This window comes from Pinus tabuliformis, chromosome Q (assembly GCF_031772625.1).
Source record: "Pinus tabuliformis cultivar Carrire ecotype Pingquan chromosome Q, CPIR1, whole genome shotgun sequence".
Taxonomy (NCBI): Eukaryota; Viridiplantae; Streptophyta; class Pinopsida; order Pinales; family Pinaceae; genus Pinus; species Pinus tabuliformis.
Window position 1 is genome coordinate 166,463,716 of NC_142296.1, and position 6,125 is coordinate 166,469,840.

A 6,125-nucleotide genomic window follows, 5' to 3' on the forward strand; every position below is an offset into this window, starting at 1 on the left:
AGATTCTATAAAAATATGGGGTAAACTTAGAATCCCAGAGTTCCTTATGATAGACTTGAATGGGCAAGGGATTCTATGCTGTCCATTTCCAACCCATGAGAGGAAATCTAGAAACAGAACAGATAGCATCCATGACATAAGTAGCTAAAAATAAAGGAGGATAAATTCTCCGAGAGGGAGTTATTTTAGACCAGTAATTCCAAATAGTAGAGGCTGAGTTATCAGACAATATCTGGGCCCAATCCATAATAGTGGTGTTGGTGGCTGCATCTAATAGGGGTAGCCAGTTGGCTGAAAACTTGTTGATATTAGGGCTTCCAAATAGCCTACAAATCATTGCAGCAACAAAAAAGTAGGGAGAGGAGAGGGAACCAGTACTGTACATAACATATTTATCCTTTTTTAATGGCTCTTCCTTTGCTGACCAGCTTTTGGTGCATTCTGCCAAATCTTCATTCTCCTTGGTGAATTTCTCCACGAACTGCTTGTTGTAGCTAGCCTGTGGCTCTGGTAAATGATACATACATCTTAAATCCTATGGGGTAAATGACCCAATAAGATCTTGGTCCTGAGACTTGAATTGCATGTCTATTATATCAGTGTTGTCTAAGTCCCACTTGACCATATCTCTATAGAGAAGTATCTTAGGCCTTGCTGCTATGCGGTGCAGGAATGAGCATGCAAGTTCAGTAAGTGATGCTTCGGATGACCTGTGTGCATCTATTGTAAATGTAAATGAATATAAAAGAACAAGAGCCACATGGTGGCATATCACAACTTATTTGCATACATGAATTGTGTGCATCTAGTTTATTTGGTTGAAATGATATGTGTGAACATATCATTATTTGAAATAAAAAAAATTCATTTAAAATTTTGATTATATTTTTTATTTTGAAAGTGTCCATAGTTTTAAAATAATTGATTATAGATAGCAACAAAAGTATATCAAAGCTTATGCAAAAAGTATATTGAAATGTATATATGGACAAATTCTTCTAGATTTTTTTTTTAAATATTTATTTGAGTAATATTACAAATAATTTGAGAGTAGACTCCCAAATACCAATGCCATTATTCGTGAAATGAAAATAAAATAAAAGATAATGCTTCGTAAATTTTATAAAATCTAATATTTTATAACCCTAATATTTTTTTTTCAAAACTTAAAAATTTTATGTGTTCTATATAAAAATTTCAAATCTAATTAAATTTGAATTTTTTTGACCTAAAAAAAACCAATATAAGGAAGGTATAAATATTGGCATCATATATTTAAATAAAATTTAGAGTCTTATTGTGATTAAATTCATTTTGTCAACCCTCATTACATGTGAAACGTACTTTCTCATTTAATATTGATACCAAAAAATAAGTACAAACTTATTTTAGTGCCGACCTCGACCTATAGGAATACCAGTAGTGTTGTCGTTTGTGACCAATCCACAAACAGTATAAGGCCCTGAAACCCCTACATGGAACCAAGTCTGACTGCGATCTATTGCGATATGCCACCGACTATATGGAGGAGAGGGGATGGATGCTCCCATATTAACGAAATGAAGACTCGTGTAAGCGACTTGTGTATAAATTCTTGTAACTATTATGTTTGGAGCTATTTGTAGCCTGTGATATGTGCATGCAAGTTATTGTGTAGACATTGAACCCTGACTGTCTTGCTTAGAGCCTTGTACCGTCAGGCAGTCTGAGACCAAATGCAGCATCACTCCACTTCCTGTTTTGGCAACGAACCTCTATAAATGTCTCATAGTCCATATTCGGTTAACATATATTTCTTTTAATATATATATATATATATATATATATATATATATAGCTCTAGTGGGTGCAAGAGGAGACTAAGGAAAGTAACAAAGGATTTCATTTTATGGCCAGTAATCTTTGTTGTGAGTTTCATTACTATTGAATTTTCATTTAAGCTGTATGTAGTTCTTATTTTTATAGTAAAGGAATCTTGTGCAAAGATAATTGTCGTAGGTGAATGTGTAAGGCGAAGGACGGAATGAAGCAATGAATTGCTTTCTATTTGTGCCGGGGGTAATTTTATTGTGGGATTTTTTTTGTAAAAGCTATATTTACTCCATATACTAAACATTTTTGCGGGGTCCACTAGTGGCCGAGAGTCAGTTTTGTTACCTGCTCCTAATGTTGTCAATGAGCCCAAGGTCCGACCTCCTACTAGCTGGACTTGGCCAGTCTGCTCAACAAATTTTCTTTATTAGGTTGTTGATTGTTAGAATGCTCCAAGTCAACAAATTTTCTTTATTAGGTTGTTGACCATCTGAATACTTCAGGTCGGGGGTATATGGGGTTGGGTGGACCTCCTATATGCTCATGTCCCAATATTTTACATGCGGGCTGATTTCCTCAGTTATTCAATACACTGTACATCGACGTAAACTACTCATTGGCATGTATTTACAAGATTTTTTTGTTGAACTGGGGTGTTTATGTAACTCATGAGCTCACTCGTAACGTTCAAATATTGGAGAAATTCGTTTAACAATAACCAAGCTGCAAAGCTTTAAATCCTCTACATCATCAAAATATTTATTATAATCTTGAAAGGATTGACAAAAACATTCCATATTGATTCTCAAAAAATTTAGTCTAACGATGAAAAGCGAGGGCATCTTATTCCTGTTGTTAGTACGGATTCCATGATATTTTGTTTGTGTTCACTAGGTAATTAGAGCCAGTTGTATTGCAAATATCGAGTGGACCACCACATTTTGTCTAAAGGAAATGTCTCCTCGTGAACACCAAATGGCCCTCCTACTGCTACACACTACGTTGTTCTCTATGCTTCTTGCAACATACAATAGTTCGTCAAATATGGCCATTTCCTCTATGTGTGGGGATTCTGTTACATTTACGGGCTCCCAGACATGAACATCCAGTTGTAATCTAAAAACCAAGTTGTAATTAATTTTGAAACCTTCTAAGGAAAAGTTGTTGATATTCGGAAATGCTATAGAGCTGGTAAACTTTTGCCTGGGGATATAAACATGGAATTGGAATTCATAACCCCATGATTTAGGCTGTAACCAAAATGAAAAAATAGTTATTCGATTGACTACAGAGATGAAATTTCATACAACAAGAAAGAATGGAAGGAATATATATAATGTATGTATTTTGTTTCTTTGTATTGTGATTTTTTTAAAGAAACACATATATTGAGTTGAAGGACCATCCACTACGAATGTTACGATGAGGAGAACACCCAGCCAACTAGTTTCTTCTTGATGGGGGATAATGTGAAGATTAAATGAGAATGTTTTGATGCACAATCGACTTGTTGAGTTTAAATTTCATTGAAACAAAATGAAGCTGGCTTCGATTTCAAAAGGAAAAACTCATTGAGAGGGTAGTTGCAATCAAGTAGCTCTCCTTTGAATTTTCGTGCATCTCCGGGGTGAACAAGGGTCAAAGATGACTCCCATTTTATGTGGGGTCCAGTTGGGCAGTCAGAAGTCGAACTCATGGTGTATAGCTGGACAATTAAGAGAGGAAGCGACCCAATTTCAAGTCGGGCCCTACAATAGTCGGGAGCAACACTACTTTGGCTAAGTGGAACAAAGGCCATGACTTTGATTTATTTCGGTAAATGTAAATGAGTTTGGAACCATGTTGTTGTTTCCTTTGATCCATTATAGACACATGATGACGATGTGTTGAACCATCATCAGGACGGTCAGGATGAGCCATGCCCTTGATAAATGCTTATTAGCCTCCATTGACACTCTCATATTCAGCTCCATTGTTATTATAAATGGATGCTATAGGTTGTTTACAACCACTGTGAGAGCTAACTAGAAATGCTAGCTAGATTACAACATTGGCCCTACAAAGTGAATGGTCCACTAAAATGAAAAACAAGGTGAGCACCCTACCATCTAGACGTATTTGGCAGCCCTGTATTATGGCCTCTTATCACAAAATGGTCTATCTTTTACCAACTCCACATGCTTTACCTATACAATAACTGACCACATGCCACTAAAATAATAATAATAATCAAACAAGCACTAAAGTTAGCCGATATCTGGAACAATCTGTAGCATCATGATATGGGAATATAGTTAGGCATTTAAAAATATATCCGTTTGAACCACCATAAAATTAGCAACAAGTGATAAGAAGCTTAATCTGCTGTAAAAATTGAAGTCCACTTTAGTTAAATTTTGGATGTCCATTATGGTAAGTAGCATTTAATTTTGTGTATATATGGTTGTATTTAAATTGTTTTAATTTTAATATTTAACATTCATGCTACATAATAGCGTAGTTAATAATTATTTAAAGTTTAAAAATAATTTAAATTTTATAGGGGACAATTTTATTTCAAGACAACTAAAAAAATCAACTACTTGTAAATGGACAACTTGGCACCTTATCATCTCAAGTCATATGGATTAATCATGACTTTTGAATTTGGTTGACATAAAAGAGGAAAAGCCTTCCAAAGATACTGGTAACATGTCTACATCATAAGGGCGTGGGACATGGTTGTAGCATTGTAGAGTTCTTTAATTTATTTCACCTTCAACAATAACAAATATTTTAATAATGTGAAGATGCAATGTTTTAGTTCATTTGTGTTCAAGGTGGTTACGTGGTAATGAATCTATTGAAAAATTGACTAAACTGAGAGGGGGGTGAATTAGTTTAGTATATTCATGGACAATAAAATTCTTTTCATTAATCTCATTAACTAATACATAACATGAGCATCTTAACAAATAATAACCAACATATAAATATGTGATCAACAAGTAATAAGCAAACCAAACCAGATACATGAACACATAATAACAACACACATTAACACCAGATATATGTGGAAACCCATAAAGGGAGAAAACCACGATTTTATTATTGTTTTGATGCAAAGGAAAGCTCCTACTCCTTATTAAATCTGATTTACTATAGGCCCCAACCTACAGGAGGTTGCTACCTCTATTTTCTGCAAGCTGCAACATGCAAGGAAGCTCCAACTCCCATATTTTTTTGTAGGCTACAACCCACTAGAGGCTCCTACCTCAACCAGATCTAACTGGATATTTATCAAGCTTCAACTTGAAAGGAGACTACCATCCCCTCATGCAAACACGAAATAATAATGTACTGGTTTACCTGGTCATAAACTTTGCATATCTCCATCTTCATTTCTGCATCTCTTCCCTTCAAATCTTCTTCACATCAGCTTCATAAGTGCCAGGTAACTAATGCATAATAGCTCAATTAGCTCACACACATTCATCCATTCTCTAACATCTCTTATGCTTTCAAAAATCATATATTTTATAGAGATAGTTTTTTGGTTGTTTGTAACCCACATAGGAATATGAAGTGAATAGTCTTGACTCTTTGCCTTCCACTCATTTGTTTCCAAACTCTTCATATATTGAATATTAGAACAAAAATAAATAATTCATCCAATATTAATTTCAGCCACATGTAATCATTAAATGAATCAACTTAATGCCAACACCAAATACTAATCTTTCTCATTAATGCATCACAACAATCTTTGCCTTTGACTTTGAGTCATACCTTTGCATCACAACATTTAAGCTTAATGAACAATTTTACATCACAACAAATTCTTTAATATAGTAACCTCTGAAACATTACCAAACCATTTTAATGTATCACAACGCTTCCTCCTCCTTCTTCTCCTTTTCCTTCTCTTGTTGCTTGCTTCTCCTATCATATATTGCTCCTTTGCCATTAATGACAATATTTCCAACAATCTCCCCCATTGACATTGATTGCAACTCAACTCATTCATCCTCCTCCATTTGTCCTGAAAGATATTTCTCATTGTTGCCCATAACCTCTGCTTACCTCCCCTTTTGGCATCAATGGGAATGGGTTATAGATGTCTTGTAGCCTGTAAAAGAGTTCATATTAAAGCTATCATCTGCACCTTCATCCACATTTCCAGTTGTCTTGGTAGTAGTAGCTACACATTCTCTACCAACAACAACTATGAACCCATTTTCTGGATTCTTGTCAATGCATCTCACACAATCCTCTGCGGAAAAGGAATGTTTGGATTTATCCAATGATGTAGAATCAGCATAAACATTGAATTC